This window comes from Pecten maximus, chromosome 10 (genome assembly GCF_902652985.1).
Source record: "Pecten maximus chromosome 10, xPecMax1.1, whole genome shotgun sequence".
NCBI lineage: Eukaryota > Metazoa > Mollusca > Bivalvia > Pectinida > Pectinidae > Pecten > Pecten maximus.
The window spans coordinates 24,362,751-24,384,690 of NC_047024.1; the positions used below are offsets into that span (position 1 = coordinate 24,362,751).

The following is a 21,940-nucleotide window of genomic DNA, read 5'->3' on the forward strand; positions in this document are numbered from 1 at the left end:
GGTTGTGGTGTAAACTGTAAACAATCTGATACCTTCAAAGCATTGTCTCTTATAAAATTATCGTGTAACAGCTCGTTAGGATCAAATTGAATGTCATCAACTTCTGATGTAATATCATTATCACTGTGTAATAGAAAACTGTCACATAAAAAACTATCCATGAGGGAGGGAGAGAGGTTAGTCCATGGCGCCAACAAAAAATGGTCACGTGATCAGTCACTAATTGTGCATCGTGATCAATGTTCGGTAAAATTTCAGGCACAAGTCATTAATGTATAGTAATACACACCGAAATCTTCTTATAGAAACAGATTCTCCACCATGTCGCATCAACGTTTGAGGGGGAATGGTTTAACTCGCTTGGCAGTGAGTGGAACTTTGATGGTTGTTTTAAAATCAGAGGCAGAGCAGACAAACAAGTTCATCCTTCATCATTTTTTATTCTTCACCGGAAGTAACAACAATAACTATAACGTATGTACAGAAGAATCCGGAATCCGGTAGGGAGTTCCGGAATTACTAACATATATATTGAAAATTACAATAAATTTGACTCTGCATGACCAGTATTATAATGTGTATACACAACAGGAGGGCTAGTGATAAAGTGTCGGAACACCTTAACCACTATGCAAAAGACACTCAAGTTATTAGCACCTTTAAGACTTAGATACAGTTTAGCAAAAATGAATTATTACTGCAATACAGCTGTTTAGTCCCTCTAGGGCCCGTATGTGATGTGTTGATGATGAAAGGTCATGATAAAAGAAACAAACATCGAAATAAATCAGAAAATATGCAAAAATCTTGATGTGGATTGCAAAACACTAGTAATTCGATAAATGCTATTATTTTCAATAAATTTGATCATTCCGAATATTGCATTTCATAAAAACGTTATGTACATGTGAAAGTCATACGATACGGAGTGAGTTTAAGTCTATATTTCCTAACTACTCTGTCTTCCTGTGCTTTATTTTCTTGACATCCGCCAGCATGATACCCTGGCTGTTGGTGTCGCCATGTCACCCGTCCTCACATGACCCTGTCTGTTATTGTCTCAATGTCACCCGTCCACATGTGACGTCCTGGCTGTTGGTGTCTCCATATGAAACGTCGTCATATGACTCCGGCTATTTGTGTCTCCATATCATCTGTCTTCATATAACTCTGGCTATTGTAAGGACGTCAAACCCCTAAACACACAAAAAAGAAAAGAAAAAAAACAAAAAAAAAACGGGATTTATATTCACACGCTTCATGAATGAATAAGCGCGATGAAACCAACTCGCACACCAACCTCTTTTTATGAAACTTATAGAATTGTCATTATGATGCTTTTTAACTTAAGAAACTACGAAGACCATGGTAAGGAGCCATGACCTTCCTCACAGGGGCGAAAACTCACCTAACACCAAACGTATGGCATTGTCAAGGGATACATTATCAGAAAATGGAAACAATCCCACATTTAGTCGCTTCTAAAGAATCAGGCAATTGAGACAGAATCTAAATTTCTTACCCTCTATCTATCTGAATGACGTATGGTGAAATTAAAAACAAAATATTTTTGAGAATTAATTTGCGAGGAAAACGCTTGTTACCTTCAGAACTGAGCAAGATAGGATAAGTCAACTCGAATCTGGCTATGGTTTTGTAATATTGATTAGAAGGAAGCGATAGAAAATCTTTTATCGAAATAAATCGGGAAAAGTATTACGCGTGTCTTCTATCGAAATTCTTGGTATTGTGTCGTTCTAATCGTTTACTCTTGTTCGAGGAAGCTAATTTAAGTTAATTAAAAAGCTAGTATTCGATCAAAGCGGAAAGTAGCTGTTCAACAATTAAATAAACTGTACATTGTGTTTGATGATAATCGCGTACGCTTGTAATTCGGTGTTAAGTACAAACGTTTCATCGATCACGAACGTACCATCGGTTATAAATTACACTTTATGCCATCATGGTGTCAGAATGCCGGACGAATAATCAAGATTAATCCCCTTCCAAATTATTTTCTCTTCAACTTAGAGAGAACTTTAAGACAGACGATACCGAATAGATATATATTCAGCATAAACGTACTTCACAGATAATTGGAAAACAAAACACTTAAATAGATAACTCCCCATTCACATGTTTCCGCTTTATTCCGGAAGTAGCCGAAGATCTTGTCCAAGCACTCTTAATACCATACCGTACTAGCCAACTCATATAGTATGACCTGTCGACACTCGGCTCTTCAGGATTTTATGATACATAGCTAATGTATTTGTGTACGGAGAGATAAATGCGCTATCATAAGAGAGACTCATTGAAGGGACATGAATACAAAAAGGTCATTAGGGTTAAACAAGATGGCAAAAACGACTTGAAATTGATACATAGAAAAAATAACGCTTAAATACATATTTTATAATACAAATATTTATAATGTAGAAAGAAACGCATATGGCAATAATTTTGTAATGTAAACAGATCGACAGTTTCGAGATAATACAGACTTTTGTATATATAGGTCCCGTTTTAAAACGTTGTGCTATAAAAATACCATTTTACAATTTTTACAAACGGTTTATGTTGTAAGCTTAAATTTAAAACATATTACATGTAATATTGTCCAGATTCATCTGATAGTCAGAATAAATAACTGTTCCATGTACAATACTTGTTGGTAAAACAGTTATGCTTAAGGATACATTGGGCCAAAAATAATACGAAAAAAAATGAATACAATTTTCGCCAATGCTTTCAAGCATACTGAATGTTAATATTCAAGTATAGTCGATACGTATACATGTCAACTGGAACATAAGCAGAAAGAAAAGGATTTTCAAATTGGAACACGACAGAAAGGGAAATACATAGCTAAGTGTGTATAAAAAACATTCGTGGTAAACATTGCCCGTGAAAATATATTGAGACGGTACCACGCTTTTTACCAGGCACGTTATTAAATATTGTTTCCCGGTAATATTTCTATTACATGTTCAACTCGCCGAAACATTATTAATAATGACGATGTTAAATGGTGAATAACGCTTAGACAGATTAGCAATATTTGGTTTGGGTCGTTCAGCCATCACCCTAGTTGTAGTTTCGAGAATTTGATTAAAGCTGGACTCTATATAGATTTATAGGAGGACACTTAATCCTCCAAAATACTTGATATCTTTGGTATATCTTCAAGAGCCTGTATGCAAAAACAAATATGTTCATTGATCTTAAATTTGAATTACGGTTTCATTTGAATGCAGGTATCTTACTTATAATTTTGTTTCACGTCTTATTTAAAGAACGATATCCCTGAATAATGGGGCCACTATCGATCGCTTCTGTAGTGTTATCATACTGAAATTGTCATACATGAAAGCGGTACCCCACCCGGTCACATATTAACTGCGGACAAAACAGTCCTTACCGCAACCGTCAAAGCTGAACACCAAACAGGAGAGCCGGTTGTACCAATTCAAAATATTCTGGTTGTCTCGTGAGGATGATGTTCTATAATGGAATTTCATGAAGTTTAATATTGTAATCTTCTGGTGTTGGTCGTAAGATGTTCTGTGCCATTAAGACGTCTTCAATATTCGAATATTATGTGCATTGAAATTCTTTTATCTGCTATCCTATCACTAAAAGTGGGTACACTTTTTTACAAGGATGTTTGTCGGTTGTTTCCTGCAGACTATGTAGAACAGATAGGACGTATTTAAGATCTTAAGTAGATACGGTGTTCTGTAGTTATATATCGGCCCACGTGTTGCCTGTGCTAGTTATCGTGTGTATATTTACTATAATACGTACGACCCTCTGTAATGGAGACGATATAAGGGGTATGCTAAAGAATATATCACAGGCAGTGTCTATATATAAACCAGACGTGTTGGGAAATTCCCAGTCAAGAACAAAACTGAAAAGAGAGGCAGTGGATTATCTATGTAAAAGGTAAGTACGTTTCTTTTTTACACACTTCATATTGAATAACATGGATATGTATATATAAAGATATAAAGGTATCAGAATATCATGAAATAAAAGAGATAGATAAAACATAAGATTTTGTGATATAACTTTCTCTTTTAATACGTGGAAGACATTTTATATGCAGTGTTTCATGTTGAATATGTTATAAAAGAGAGTTATGTTTTCCATTACTGGACATAGATATAGTATATTGCACTCGTTCCTTATATCATTCTATTTATAAATAGGCGTCGACGAGTCATATTTGTTTTTAGTACATGGCCTATTTAACAGAAGTAATGTAATGTTATGGTAGGTTTTGTTTTATGGTTTGACGCCAATAACGTTATGTAAGGGCAATCTGATTCAGCTTGGCATTGTTTTACGTCATATCTATGCATTAAAGCCAAGGAGAGTACTTGAGTGAACTTGACGTTTCTCATTGAATGAAGAGTGTCTTTAAATTCGGTATTGTTGTAATTAAAGTTTATTGTTAGATATAACTACCTGTGATGTACATTAATTCTACAATTCGTTAAAATGATATCTTATAGCATTGTTATGGCACTTAAATCGTTGCCAATTAGGATATGTCGATTGATATTGCAACAACTATATAATAGATACTACGCTTTACAATCTATAAGAAATTGATAATAAATACCTTACAGATATATGTTTAGGGAGCAGCAATATTATAATCAATATTCCGTTTTTGCAACGAAATAAAACTTTTCTGGTGGTGTCGTCCTTGAACACTATACACACTTATGTATACCATGGATTTATTATACTTATTTCGTCAGAATATTCAGATTCGTCCCTATTAAAAAGTAATCATCTAATCGTGTCCTTGTTTACAAAATATATTAATAATACACTATATATCTCGCTCCCATTATTGTCTTAACGATGATATGCCGATCGTGACAGTGTTGACCAGTCCATGGTCAGTACTACCGAGTCGACGATGTCATGCTTACAGTACATACATGTGTATTAGGTGTATGTCTGCATGTATAAATGTCGGAGCGGACACCACTTCCTGTAGGCATCCGGACGTAAATAAATTATTTTGTGTCGGTGGAGTTAGCCTTCCCCTCAGGCGTAAGTAGTGTTCGACAATGGGCCTAATCGTGTGAGAAAAATCTCATGGGATAATATTGTTAAAAAAATGACTTGATTTTTCTGCACATATCTTCCTTCGAATGCTTAAGTATTGGAATATTTTATACAAGAACTTCCTATATATGATCACATATCAACGATACATCGTTTTATTACATTATTTTATTAACTAGACACCTGTGCAAGTAGTTTTATCTATATTGTAGGACCTATTTTTCAACACGGCCCATATACACCAATATGCCACAAAGGCAATGATGCGTGGACATCCACTACTTACTAACTATATGTATATTGATGTGACTCATTGAAACTCCAAATCAAAACCAACACCCAAGACAATACCATTCATTAGATAAAATATTGTAGCTTGTAGAATTTAAACTCAAAAGTGAAAATAAACGCAAATCATTGCTACCTTCAAAGTGAATAAGTGGTTTTAGATCCGTTTAATAGAAAGAAAATATCACTCATTAGAACGAACTGTTTTAAAAGAATATTGAGAAAATTCAATCTTGGAAGTCGATACATGAAAATTAAGTAATGCGTTCTAAGACAGACACTATGATACTATCGTTATTTATTATTATATATATTATATATCAAATTATATATCATTATCATATAAAATACAATATATATATTTATATCGGTTACTACTTTTGCTGTTGTTGGTCCGTGGTGATTGATTCTATCCTATTTGACAATAAGACTGAAGTCACAATGGTTGCAATCCTTCGCTAATATACGCTGAACTTGTACGCCATTAGCGATCAATCTGACCTAGATTTGTATGGCGGGTGGCATCGATGATCCAGAGGATGCTTACCCTATTGGAACACCTGGTTGTCCATTTATTGGGAAATAACTACATATCACTATGGACAGTGTTATTTTGTGACATTCACGTATGTCTAGCTGGTGTCTTGTCAAAACTGAAGGAATACATACAAAATGGAAGACGTAAACCTTTCAGACTGTTTACTTCAAGTCTCATTCGTATACGTCACGAATGGCTGTATGGCTATATATTGCTTGGAGTGGCTCGTATCATCACGAACAAGTCTTTACGGTGGAGATGTCACAGGAAACCAAATCAGGAAATATGACAACTAACTACAGAAACACTCAGAAATTACGCTGCACAATGTGTATAATTTGAATACCAAATACAGCGTTAAAATAAACATTCGTACATATACGTAGCGAACGAACTACAATGGCAAATATTTGAAAGTAATCAAAAAAATATACCAATCATGAAAGTTTCTTCTTGAAGATACGACGGTCAGTTCCTTTTCTTTTTTTCTCTCTCCTGATTTTGACTTCTTCCCTGTTCCATATATGAGTCATAACAAATAACGACGGAAAACACTCATCTTCAGTATAAATATATGGTTTGCCCTTTGTCCTTCCATGCAGACATCGCATAAGCATTGCATATGCTGCTTTCATTACATAATAAGAGGCAAATATATTGGAATCTTACCTTTTCTCTTCTTTCTACTTGTTTTAGCTAATGTCTCCCATGACAATGCCTCACTTTTTTGGCGTTTGTTTTAGCATTAGCCCCATGAAAAGATTATGGGCGCTCTCTCTCCTAGCCGAGGCAAACAGCAGTCTCTATAATTCATACATTCTGCTCTCTGATTGACATTACATTTTACACAGTTTTAAAGTGTACCCTGAATTTTTGGTATGGTTTCTTATTGCTAGATGACGATGTAAACTCGAGTACTTTGGAAAATCAAAATAATTTATCCAGTTCGAGATATGCATGAATCATTGAATGCACACTTATATTCCAATGGCATTCGTCTTACATAATTACCTATCTAGCTGTGACATCCTTAGTGTGTTAATCTGCCATATTGTATATAAACAAACGAAACATAAGAAGCATGAGATCAAATACAACCGTGGAAAAATGTAAATTGTAAACTTTATTTATATTACGACTATTCCGAAATAAGTTATACCAACTTATGTTAATTTATATTAATTGGTCCAGATGGAAGCGTGCGAGGGATCTTACTGTTGGTACCCGGGGAAAACCCACTTGGTCGGGCAAGTGACCCCATTCCTTTTCACGTCCGATCGGAGAATCGAACTCCGGCCGCCTAGGCGAAAGGCTAGTGCGTTATTACTGTGCTATTCGACCACCTAAACCACCGTGTAATAGGATGAGATATCTCTGTATTTTGATATTTTATATTCATTTATATGCTATACTGAGGAGCTTGGTTGTTGAATTAATGTTTTTTATATAAAATAATGGATTGATGATCGGGATCTTACTGTTTGACTTCAACGGCGTCTGGTCCATGGTCAGGTTAAACTGCGATGGTGTTTCGAGCAAAACTTCATTGTTGTATTATCGGCAAAATTTCTATAAACAAAAAGAGACAAAATTCAATTATCTTTACTCTTCTCAAAAATGATTTTATGTTAGACAATTTGATCCGTGATTTGGACTTTCATATCACACATCACAACCTTAATCAAGACCTGCTCGAGAATGTATGTGTTACTTTAACCTAAAATAGGTTTTCTGACCCGTCCTTGAACGGGGCTAGTGCTCGTAGTCGGATATGCTTTTCATTTCAGATTATCATGCCAGCAACCGACCAATTCCTCTGTTTTAGTTAATTACGGGGTATATTGACAATTTCCTATCTTCGATAAACGCTCTCCAACAAGTGCGGTACGTAATCAAAATCTGAGCAGATGACTCGGAATACCTGACGTCATTAGCCACAACTTTATCACGGGCGAGGATACCCGAGGGCCCTCTCTGATACAAGTGTTCTTCTGAACATTGTCTTGTATTTGATTACTATACGTATTTTCTGATTTTCCTTGTCATGTTTTACCCTATCTATTCAATAGTTATACATATATACTGTAAATATATTTGAAAGTTTCGAATTTAACTGTATTCAGTTGATGTATTGTTTTCGGATTAACTCAACTGAAGTTAATGAAATGTGTGTGTCCATATTATACATTGAACCGTTCGATTAGTTCTATTTCGTAATGAGATTACCTAGTATTACCAGGTATGACACTGTCTTTGTCGCGGATACCAGGCAGGTTAATTGACTCACCTATCCGGGTACTGACAGTGATATATATATATTGATTGACAGCTGTCACCCCATCAATCTAGGTATGAATTGATTGGTTTTGTGTATGCGAGGCATGGATATTACAACGGAGATCGAGAACACGTGCAAATAGCAAATATTTATTTGGATGTTCGATTATTGTAATCACAGACATGTGTAAATGCAGGCTGTCCGCCAACATTAAAATGCTGCCGAAGTATAGACTGTGAGCAATTTGTTTTTATTTTTTGAAAATATTCACGCTTTCGTCATTGTCAACAAGCAGTAATAATATCTAAACAAAAGGAAACTGTCCATATGTGGAGTTAGACCTTCTATCGCAATACACAAAGTGATCAGCCCTCACACTCAGCATCTACAGATGGCTGCAAACAGTGCAGGTGCTGATTGGTTATCGACAAATATGTTACATAGTCAGCTTTGACAGCTTATATCTCGGGTTAGAGTGTGTGGTTTTCGATGTGGTTCTCGATGGCCTCTATTACTAAAGCGAACGAATCCACAGTTTAAACATAAAAAATAGATTCGTAGTACACTTTAAGGACTGGTTCGCCTTCTGTCATTATAATGCAACTGGATTGATGCAACGTTAACGTCTCCTTGTGTATGGCAATTCAGTGTGATTAAACTATAAACGTCCTTAAATGACCCTATTCTGTGTATAGGACATACAATGATATGAATTGATGGCCCTTCTTAGTAGGGTGATATGAAGGTTTATCCACCTGAAGTGGTCATATTCCCCCGAGGGAATATTTATTGAACTTGTTCTTGATTTTTTTTCGGTACAACAAACAATATATGACCTTCCTGGGTGATGGGGTGATATGTAAACATAATATGACTGCTGAGGGTAGACAAACCTTCATATAACCCTACCAAAAGGTCCTATACTTTAACCTTTTGTTGTAGACCCCGGGAGACATCCTATAGCATAGATATCTCAAAGGAGACACCAGAGAGAGAACGTTTTTTGAAATTGAAATAAGATTAAAGAAAAGAAATTAAAATTAGGACAGTTAGTGGCATTATCACGCACTTTTCGCAAAGAATTGCATGAAATGCATTAAACGGTCTAATCGGGGGTTTATATAATTCCGAGTTATTCATTAACCAGAAATCGTGAAAAAAAAACATTCCTACAATCCGCAAGAGGGCCACGACAAATCTCATCGTATCATTCATACGTTGAGACGCGTGGATGAGCCCGATATCTCGAGTTACTCTGTCTAGTATTATATCGCTATGATATATCGATATTTTAGTTTATCTAGTCTTGGGGTTGGCACACATGTATGTGTTTCACGTCATGCAATTTTGCATTTTGGATATAGCAATGTTATGACTTATGATCTTTTCAATGCTGAAACATTGCCAAGTGATTCAATCAAAAGCTGATTTACAAACATTCACCTGAAGCCCATTTGTGATATTAATACACAAGTTAGTTTAAATTCGAACAATCGGGAGTCACAGAACCAGGGTAGAACAATAAGGAGACAAAAAATTATCTACTGCCACTCTGCAACACTTCGGATCTTAATCCTTTCTTTCCTTCCTTCCACTTTTCTGTATCCCGTTCTTTCTATGCTTTGTGTTTTTCTCCTGACACTCTAATGATCATTAGAACCTGCTGTCATGAGACGATGAACGCCTTTAAATAAAACAAAAACTGACATGTTAATTTGACGGCCATGATGTTAGCTCTGTTCAAGCATTTATCGTCCATAAACGATATAAATGTGTTAATTTACGGATGTATTGAAAACAGATATGTGGTCAGACAGTGTTTATAAGTACTTTGTTCACTACCTTCACCACAAACAGTTTATTTGAAACGTGTTATTGAGTAATCACTTGAAGATACCGGTCCTTAAATTAAGTGGTTGTAATATCTGTAACTAGCCAAATAAGCGAAAAGAGGTGGTTTTCATTCCGAAATAGATTCGATTTAAGCCACATTTCATAATATCTATTCTTTCCCGTTGAATTCACCGTGAACGAAAATACCACGTGACACACGGTGTCTTGCTGAAATACAATAGACACGTACATAGTCAATGTACCAATTCATTATCACGTGATTAATTGGAAATTAAGGAAATCCAATATATGGTTAGGTTTTTGTGGACTGCAGTGCCAATCTGTCACATCCATACAGAGTCCTATAGCATGACTGGACGGCATTAGACTAGGCTAGCAACACAGGAACGTGATTTGGAGTATATTATGTAGTGAATCGCCCTAATGTATTGGCAAGGCAGACTGAACCAGAATCTAATTATACCTTTCTCTCCCGATAAGGACCAGCGTTCAGCCTTGAGGGATAGCGTTTAATACTACTCTGTGTGGGGTTGTGTTAGCTGTCTCCAGCCTTGTACTCTACCTCCTAAGGGAGTTTATCCACTTGTACGGATCTCTTGTATTAAACTACATTAATCTGCCTCTCTGCACTCATTTTTTTACCAAAGCACACATCAGTTTATTTTCCTCTTGGTTATTTATGGCGTAGATAAGGGCATCGGGTTGATTTTGCAATAAAATGCTGTGATATTTTTCTTTTGACGTTTTCATCATTCTTGATATCCTCCCGACACAGTTACCTTATTTATAGTCATAATCTGAAAAGCCCCAGAGGGATCATATAGTTTCAGACTATAAACGGTCAAAGACATCCAGAACTATTTAGCCGTCTCCATTATATAAGAGGCAATTATATAAATATCTATAAATACGTTTGCAGACGCAGGGCGCCGATCCGGGAAGTAGATATAACCATTTGTTAAACTACAGGCAGCGCCATCTATACCAGTCACTAAGTCACGTGCTGTGGAATTTCTGTCACAGCGGTGATTACCATTACGTCACAGTATTAATTTCTTTTGTTATTTTTGTTCCCTTGTTTTTGGCTGTCTTTTCTTTTAGATACGACATGGTAAACTATAGTGATGTAGTAATCTACATGTGTTTATTTATTTACAAAATTCTAACCAGGAAGTTAATGTTACACGGTACAAAATATCCACTTTTGGACAAAAATCAATCACAGATTTAAATTACATTTACTGGCAATCTCTTGAAATTGTTAGCACCGTGTTTAACCTCCTCACAGCTCAGGGGCTCTATTATTTTTAACGTCTCCATCAACTCAGAAGATATTATAAGTACCAGCAACATCGTTGACAAAAACGGTTTATAAAGGAAACATCATACAAACAAAATAGTATAAAAATATGGTTACTGGATAAACAAATTTGCGTCATATATTAAAATAGATATAGCTTTTAAATAGTCCAGAATTTTCTATCTTGGGCATGATAGGTCGACCGAAGGACGATTTTATTATGGCATCGCACTGGAATTCCAAACCTGCACACGGCTTCATGACACTTCACCTGTTAACATGATACTGAAAAAGGTGTATCATTTCATACCATTGAACGTCCGTCACAAAACCTTCGTGAAACCGACAAAAATGAAAAAGAGGTATATTTCTTATTTGCTTGTCAAAAAATAAACAGAAACAATACTGGCGCATAGAGTATTAACGTCTTAACTCGAACAGACCTAACATTTTTGTATCCTCGCAACTTTTGACACATGGCGACACTATACAGAGTCCAAAGTACTGCAATGGGACAGCAGATGCGTTTTGTCAAATTGAAAACACGGGTTTTAAACAAATATTATTTTTATTAATGACTAATTCCTCGACAACGTATTGTAAGTAAATATATGCAGATAGGCTGACCATGGATTCAAATGGTCTCGGAAGACGCCGAAATGTCTAATTGTGTAACATGCATGGCAGCATATGCAACATTTCATCTGGAAATACGTTAAACATCTCAAACAGTTTAAATTTATCAGAAAATATCCATTGGTTCGATCACCATAGGTCTGAACTCCTAGTGAGACGACCAGATTTTTCATCATTCGGAATATTTGAATCACGACCGAAAGCCGCCATCGTATTTAAATTGTTTCCGGGCGAGGATAATTGGTATGGTTTTATCGTACATTGTCTCGGGCCAGTAATTGAAGGTAGATGAGCGATTTAAAAATCGCTGAAATGGGAGGCATGTGCGAACTTGATGTGAGTTTGTGTTTTTTGTGCATTTACTTCCTTGCAAGAAATCGGCAACGACAATGGTAACTGTAGTATACTTATGTTCAATTGTAGAATAATGTTAAATATAGTTTGCATTTTTTGAGCTTTTCAAGAACTATATCTGCTGAAAGATTATGTTAGCTGCGACTAAATTTGAGATATTTCCAATCCCATTGTTCATGTATATGTATTATATGTGTTAATGGAGGTAACCACTCCGACGAACAAACAAGAAAATCAATTTCAATCGTATGTATATGTAAATAAATTAGAAGTACATGTACATTGAATCCAACGAGTGCTCAAATGAAGAAATTGACACAAACATTGGCATCACTAATGGTAAGGTAATTAGCAAAGACAAGAACACGGATGTGGTGCTGACAAGCAAACTGAGTTCATAATGTCTTGCTGTGATTTTGTTTTATGAGTCCTCTTAGTTAAGGAAGTCAGGTTGGAATCAACGAGCAAAGAATATTCCTACGGCTGAGAATTCGTCTCAAGGCCTCGTTTTTAAGCAGTATATTCTACCTTATGTTTCCCTTGACAATGCTTCACTGATTTTTTTTTTCTGTTTCATTGTTTTTAGTTTTCACCCTTGTGAGAAAGGTCAATATATTTTTTTCATCTAGCCGAAAGATAACAAAAGTCTAAAAATCATGCGTCGGTGGACGCCATCCTAAAAATACCTTATTCTGTTAATAATACGTAAAACGAGATCGTTTAATTCCTTTTGAGAAAGATGACGCTCTTGTAGAAAGATATACACCATTGTGTATATCTGTAAATAATAACGCTCCCCCATCGGTTTGTAGTTCTTTATCGTATGAGGATATTGTATGTCAAGTAACAATTGGTAAAGCCGTATGTTTGCGAATTGTGTATTCTCATACTTCCAGTTCAATGTCCATTAAGGTTATCAGATTCTTAGTTATTTGTCACACAATCCCTAATAGATACATAATAAATGTTCATATCCAAACCATAGTCACTAAAACACAAATTATTTTTTATCTTCTCTTTCATATACGTGTTTCCTTTCCGTTGTTTTGATTTCTTTCTTTTTATATCTATTTTACTCTCGTCATCAAAATTAATATCCCAGTATGTGACAGGACGTTAAACCCTGACGAAAACTGTTAAAGGGGTCTCACATCAATTTTATCAAAATTAAATAAATGAATAATCAACTGAAAGATTTTAAAAACAAAAAGCTTTAAATGTGTTTTCGGTATATTGGGTTATGCAATGTTCACTACATTCAATATGGCTTCCAAAGACATCTTCCTCGTTGAAATCTTTTGCACATTTTGAATGATATTCTCGGTAGTAATAACCTGACGTAGGACGAGATGATTTCGGTCTATTGGACATTAATTTCGAGAAAGTGACCACTCCCGTTACCGCTGTAGCGCCGAAACTATATTGATGTTTTAACGAGATTGCCAGCGCGATTGCTAGGTGACATCTGATGCCAAGCAGTCGTCAAATTAATAAAAAAAGACTTAGCGGCTATCCCATGTGTTAGGTCTGATAAGAAAAGAAGCAAATTGTATGTGTTGCGTACCATTTATTTTTGTCGTGTTCAACCAAATGATGCGTAGATCTCTGGATTGTACGTCCTTACACCTTCTTTTCTGTTTCTTACTATTTGTCTAAACACAGGCTGGCTGCGAATTTTAAGCTTGAGATTGGTTTTGGTGATAACAATTGGCCTTGCTTTAATGACAAGAATTATCTTCAGATATTTTTTGTTCGCTAATTTGATCTTAACTACAACAGATAGCTTCAAAGGCGTTGTGTCATAGTTATTAACATTACAATTAACCTTAATCAAGTTCACGACGAAATAGGCTCTAAAAATAAAATTCTCTATTTTAGAGTGACGTCTCAATGATTAGCTTCTCTTTCAACTGCTGCAGCTTCAACAATGGAGCAATATTGAAACAGCCATATAATCCGTTAAAGTGGCTGTTTGACTTTTTGTTTTTTGTTTTTTGTTTGGCTTTTTATTTTAAGTTGACGTTAGATTGACAGAAAACGCCATTTCCAACTGAACCACGGTTATTCATGAGAACAATTTTCGAACCTTTACAAGCAGGAGATTTTTATTTTGCATTTGCATCCTTTCAAGGTGGACTGATGTCAGCTTTACAGTTCTAACCCAATGAATACAATGTCGAAGGCATCACAATAGGTAGTAACACGGCTTTAGATAGTAAAAGAAATAAACGCTTTCCATACCTTAAGTCCGATTAACTTCAAATGTTTTACACGAAATCAGTACAAAGGGTAAAGAAAGCTGATGAATCTTCTTACAATGATTTTTTAAAATGACATTTGTAAACTCTGCTGAAATAGTTAACTTGCCCTTTTCATGTAGTATTGCTTCCTTTATGAAGTTATGGTCCCTTTTGCATTTCAGTAGATAAACTACTGATGTAATATACAATGTACAAGCTAGTTCATTTCAAGTCTTGTGGAATCTGTATTGGTATAACATGCAAGAATATATATGTATTTTCATATTCTCTTCCCCTTTACACTTTAATATATGTCGATTTATCTGAATTGATTCAAAACATCTGCCAGGGTTATGTATCCCTTGCATTATTATGGACTTGGTTTCAGTTGATTTTTGTGACATATCAGCAGCCTTAATGTGAAATTAGGCTGTACTCAATCCAAGAAATGGAGATCGTGACATTCTCTATGGACTCCACCGTATACATTTCTTCCCTATTCTAATGATATATTATTAGGAATTATTCATAACATTGAGCAATATACTCCAAGTGGGACGCTAAATATATGTTCTTTAATAAGGTCATAACTTTGATACACTATAAAGTAACATTTAAAGCGTCTTACCTGTAAAAAGAACTGTTGGAAAATGTTATCAGACGTATAAGGTTAAAACATTTTATATCTTTCAGACTGTCTCTTGATTACGAAAATTAAACGTGTCCATAACCGTGTTTTTTGTAAATACGTAAATCAGTGCGATATAATTACGTTACAATCCAGGAATGCCTACAAGAATGCATACAGGTACGTAACCGCTTATAAATAGAACGCTGCACGTACTACATACTCACACCCATGTCACTCCATTCAGCTTTGTCCGTGTAACATCAACTGGGGTAAACAGTGTTTTAAATCTCTTAAACATGTATTTATAGAACATTTTGTAACTGTATAGACTCGGTATCGCTATATATTGAACTCCTTTCACTATTTATAAGCAGAAATCACCGTTTAGTTTAGTTGAGTATAAAATTTACATATATAGTCGCTTTAAATACAGTCACTATATTCGATACTGGCAATATTGTTATCCATTAACACTGGCATAGATCAACTCCTTTGAAGAGTGTTGGTAATTATAGAAGTGCCTGATAAATCGAAACTTAAGGCTGTATCTTACGTATTGGCGAATTCATATCACGGTACTAGTATCCGGATGTAATCATTGGCGAATAGCCTCGGTTTCAATATGACGACATGTTGATTAGAGAACTTTGTCGGTGTTTTCGGTCCACTGTGTCTACGGATTTAGACCAATTTCATGGATGTCGAGTGCGAACGTACCACTACTTTAGTGTTCAATCTTGGTGTATAAATGCACGGGGTATTATGCACGGAGCTTACCAGAGCCAGTATTGAAATATTCATAAACCAGGTCAAGTCTGGAATAAGCTGTTACAAAGACCAGACTGCTTTTTGATCTATTAACTTGACCGTACAAACACTAAATGTCTATTAGAATGCTGACACATTCGCGTAACTTCATCCGTTGCTGGCCTAATAGTGTTGGCACGTGAACTGAGAAATCTGCAACCTCTAGGGTGACACAACAATATAATACATGCAATGGTATGATGTGGTACAATAAACAATACATACATAAGAACGCAATCGACAATGAACCAAAATTGAATCTAGGAAATGCCGAAATCTGGAAAAGATACTTTTGATCTTATTTCTCGTTATAGAACGATAATTTCAAAACGTTTCGTGCTTGAAGTCAGGTTTTGGATGAGTCATACGTTTTTGTTTTTTGTTTTTTTTTTTATTTAAGTCAGGTTTTGGCAGCAGTAAATATAAAAACAACAGAGAATACCATATTAACAATTGTTTTAACATAAAATCGAAAAAATGAGGGCAAAGCACGAGAAAAAAATCTAGATTTGCATGGAGTGTACGGGAAATAAGACAAGATGTTCCGACAGAGCAGGCTTCATCTTCAGCTTCATCTGCTTTATCGACGACCATACCAATCTAGACCGGGTGAAGTCGTATTCTCAAAATGAGAACTAGGGTGATGACAACGCAACTATCAAGTATTCAGACATGCATCAGACACGTTTGAATTGATATCGCACAAGGAAATAGAATGTTTCCAATTGAGATTGTATGTCGACCAAAACACTTTCCCATAGTCTTCCGTAAACTGCATCTCGCGAAATATTGTGTTATAAATGTCACTGTCAGTAGTTGACATTTGTCACGGAAATAGTGATAATGGGAACACTCACTTAAATATAGAATCAATATGAGCATGTAAACGCCGTAGGTAGGGGCATGTGGGATGTTACTATCTATAAATGGAAAGTTAAAGACTGGGACGCATAACATACAGCTTATTTGAAGCTATCCCTGATTGTTATGTTGTAAATAAAGATCGAGGCTGATGATGAAGAGTCTGTAGTGTCCTTGATTCCAAGTTCTACAGAACGAACATGGCCAATAAAGTTTTTGCTATATAAAGATAATACAACGCGCCAATATCATTCATGTAGTTGATATTGAAGAACTTTGCAAGATCTATGTTACCTTTTCTGATAAGCTCTTTAAAATAATCTGCCTCGTTTGAAATACATTGACGATAACGCTAACATTTTGGCAATAATGTAAACAGCATCTCTTCCGAGGACATCGTTTGTGTATGATCTTAATTATTAAGAGGGTAAAAAGCAATAAACAACACAAACATGCAGTAAATGCATTTAGAAAGTAGGTAGATGACTTTGAAACCTAAACCTTTAGTCGCTCTATTTAAACAATGTAAAAATCGATTTAGTTTTGGCAAACGCGTGGAAATAATTTGCTGACTATGCGGTATTTATCTAAACGCATTTCACAATTGATAAACATTTCCTTTTCTGATTATACGTTTAAAAATAAACAGAACATCCAATATGAATTGTCGTGAAATTCCCTGTTACTGCTCAACCAATGTTATTATAACATTAATTCATCTGCCATCGCAGTATGCATGAATGTGTATTGTCTGTAAGTGATATAGTGACCATCTGTGCATACAGAATTACAATATAATGTTTTGAATGTTCTGCAGATTTCTAAAGATATCGCACTTTTGAAAAAGACAAGATTATCAGAAAAAAAAAAACCCCAAATAATATTACTCATACGTTCTACTTTTAACATGTTACCCTCGCATTCATTGTGGAATTAACATTAACAGTTTTTGTCTTTTGGTAGATATTCTACCAATACAGTTTGTGAAATTAATAAATTAATTAAATATTTACATTAGGTTTAAGTGATTTTTGTTTCAGTCCAAAAATAATAAATTTCTACATTTGTAATTGAATATGTTTTTGGATAAATGACAAACATTTTAGTAATTTAGTATGTTTATAGTTTTCATTCCATTATGTAGGTCTAGAGATATCTGGAATGAGAGGTAATGTAACTTTTCTACATGGTTAGTATGGTATGTTTAATCAGGTAAATAAGGCCACAACAGACATACGCTGAAGTTACAACATTTCCAAGCCCACGCTTTGATGTGAAATTACATGCAATCCATGTACGGCAAACTTTTTTTTCAATCAAATCTGCACATTTAATTTCATATAGTATCCACATTGCAATGTATGGCTACTGGTACACTGTTCATATCAAAACTAATGTTTCGGACAATAGAAATGGTTTTTTTTTTGTAGTGAAGGACGTTTGAATTGTTTGTTTCTTCCAGTTTCCATGACATCATCATAATGATAATCATTTATGTAAATAAATCAATAAATATATATCCGATTCGTCCAGCTAATTATCTAAATAATGGCAACAGCTTCCACGTTACGTAATATTTGATAATTTCGATGGGATTCGGAGAATGATGGCTGTGCTGGAATGAACAATGTAGTTTTAAGCGAAACATCCTTCAAAGAGACAATGGTTCGTTTCGGAGTAATTATTAACGCTTTCGTATGTGATAAAAATGAATGTTTTGTGGGTTGCTAGTTTCCAGTGCCAGGATTTTTGATTCTATTAACGTAATGAATAGAAATTACAGCTAGAGATCTTGTAAAACGTTTGGAAGCATGGTGATAATACGTTTTTCATCACAGAAGGTAGATGTTAACAATATTGTATTTGCGCTTCAACGAACATTGTTCAGGAAATTGTAACGTAATATATATAGTAGTGTTGTTGTTGGAGGGGAAATGTGTGTCATGGTGTGTATTTGGTGGGATGAAGGGGGTGGTGTGAGAGAGAGAGAGAGAGAGAGAGTGTGTGTGAGAGTGTGTGCGTTACGGTGAGGTTGAGGGTGCGTTAGTTTGTGTATCTATCGTTGACAATACAACTGACGTACGTTTACAAACTGATGAAGATGAGAAAATACCGTGACATCATCATCACCATCATCATGATCATCATAGAAAATATTTATGTCAAAATATCAATAAATACATATTGAATTTGTCAAGATAAATAATTAGGTAATGGCCACAACTTCAACCTATTTGATAAATACAACAGCATTCATGTACATGATATTAATGCTGGAATGAACAATGTAGTTTGAAATTATATTTTCTTAAACGATACAACTGACATTTGGAAATAAGAACATAAAATCTAATATATCCGTGAATCTGTTCGTAATTTGCTCTGTCATCATCCCCATTATACATATATACTAAAAAAAAACCGTCTCTAACGATGACAGCTGGCTGTGTAGCTGCAGCCTCTTGTGTATCTGATAATATCAAATATCCTGGAGTCTTTCCAGATATTCTGTGGATTATCGAATAAAATGTCTTGTTGGTGTTTTTGCATAATCAATCGAAATCAACATATATTTGAATATACGAGTAAATCATATCATGAACTTTAAAGCTTCTATACACTGAACGTTCTGATATTGATTTGTTCCGTTTACTTATACATTATATATAGACTTCTAGCTAAATGTGTGTTCCTGATCATTTCAATATTTTCAGGTTTTAAGGAACAATTCACTTAAAGACTTATCCCTGTCACGATAAATTGAAATCGGATATGAATTTACTTTACGATGATTTTAAATTCGTCGGTTATAGTTTGAGCAAATCAAAATCGGGAAGCAAAAATGACATTTGTAATTATATTTAGGATAAATGAAATCTTTGAGGAATTTTATTTGTAAATGATCTCCTTGTAATAAGAGAATTGGTAGATGTTCTCCTCGTTTTGTTTTGTGTAGTTCTAACGTTCAATTGCAGAAACCAACAGCCTGCTAACCATAATACAAACTCGAAATTGATTGAAAGAGTGTAAAATATAATCAAAAATTGGATTTGCATGGAGACTACTGAAAAAGAACATGGGAATTAAGACCAGGCGCTCAGCTTGAGTAAGCGTCTTCTGCTTCTTCTATTTGCTATACACATCTAGGTCAAATCCGAGTTAAGTGATAGTTTCAAATCAGATTAAATGCAAAGAGCGTGTAAAGGCAAAATGTGTACAGTAATCATTATCCTAGCATCAGTGAAAATCATGCAAATTCGGTGGGCATGTAAAGCAGGGCTATATTAGAATAACAATATACTGTCATAACATGGAAACGCCATAACCTAAACGAAAATGAAAATATGAAAGGGAAACAAAGATAACCGTTATTTCAGTAAAGGTGTTCAAGTATGAGTTCAATATCACGAGACTTTGCGTTATTTTGCGTCATCTACGAGATCACATGCAAAACAGTGGGAAGCTTCATCGTGTGCATGATTGGCGTTCGGCTTTAAAAAGGTTGACTGTTAGGACTGGTTTGCCGGTTTTTTGTACAATACGACAGGTTGGAATGCCATGCTACAGTGTCTAGGTATGGTATTTCAGTGTGTATTTCATTATAAAAGTGAGCGTCATTGCCCCATCAACTGTGTTCATCCTCATCAAATGTCATCAAAGTCGTCACAAGGTTGTAACAAAGATCGTCCACAGAATAGATATAAAGCCTTTTCATTTCATTTTCTTAAATAAATGAAGTATTCCAACTAACAGCAAGAGAAATTAATATCACGTTGTCAAATTCTTACATTTATCAATTAAATATAATAACCTCAAACACCATCACAAAACCCAAAGTAATTGTATACGATTGAAGAGAGCCGACATTTTCAATTTGTTTTTATCATATTTATCATAAATCGGCTGCATAGTCATATGCTCGGTTTGGTGTAGCGTAGGGCTTGCTAATGATATTTAATGATTGGTAAGCAGCGATATAGGCCGTTGATCTTTTTCTTCTTGTTTGTAATCCGGACGTCTGTATGTGCCGTCACGGGAACTACTTTTTCAGCACTTCCGGTATCAAAGAAGATAGAGAAGATGCATTTTATGACAGCAAAAGTTAAACATAAATATATAAGATCGAAGTATACGTTACATTTTGGCATTAAGGAAGTACATGAACTGGTTCACTAGTCGTAAAATTCTCAGAATCAAATCAAAACTGACAGTCGGCATGGTCCACAGGATTATAGAACTAAGTAGAAACACGAGGGGGCACACCAAGAACGTCGGAAAACCATATGTTCGTTTTCGTGTGATACGCGATCTGACCATTACAATACTTCATTTAGCATATCCGTACTGTTTATTTATTATTCCAAAGAAAATAAACAATATTATAAAGAAAGACAAAGGAATTCAAAAGATAGAAATCTTGCAATCGGTAGGCTGAAAAAAAATGGCTTCTCAAATGTCTCCTGGGCTTCTATCAGCACGCACAGTATCGCTTATGATATGAAATAAGTGGTATTCAACTTTGTAAACTTATTTTACCCCGAGCTTTGATCAACACGCACAGTATCGCTTATGATATAAAAAAAGTATTCTATTTCTAAAATTTACTTTGATTTTAAAAGCGTTCGGTTCGGTACAGAATACTGTAAAATATGAAATGTTCGTTTGAACTTTCTTTCGTTGTTTGAAGCTTTCAAATTATTTTGTGAGTACAAACTTTTATGGTTAGCCCATGAATCAATAATATAACAATAACAGGTGCCACAATATCCATTGTATTTATATACGTGGTTTCATAGCAACCACAATAACAACGGAAGTTTTACACAACGAATGATTCATGTTACACTGTATATAGTAATGTTAAGAGACACTTAAGCATGGAACTGTTACCGGACGCGCGTATCCAGTCAATAGGAAAATTATTTAGGTGACAGATAAATAGAATGTCGCCCGTACTAGCATCCGATAACAATTTAAAGTTCAATGCTGATACTTGCATTTTTTAAAATTTCTTTCTCTTTTTTGTTTTTTGTTTTGTGTGTTTTGTTCTGTTTTTGTTTTTGTT

General features: G+C 35.0%; 1 protein-coding gene across 2 annotated transcripts in view; it reads left to right on the forward strand.

The window, feature by feature from the left end:
• Positions 1 to 3,749: 3,749 nt before the first annotated feature.
• The window catches only part of LOC117335681 (DNA damage-regulated autophagy modulator protein 1-like), a 100,267-nt gene continuing 82,076 nt past the window's right edge, over positions 3,750 to 21,940 (forward strand). The window contains exon 1 of one of the 2 annotated variants that reach the window (XM_033895836.1): positions 3,750 to 3,948. The gene's annotated coding sequence lies outside the window, so the exon portion shown is untranslated. The remainder of the gene's footprint in view (positions 3,949 to 21,940) is intronic. The other variant, XM_033895838.1, reaches the window with a different exon arrangement.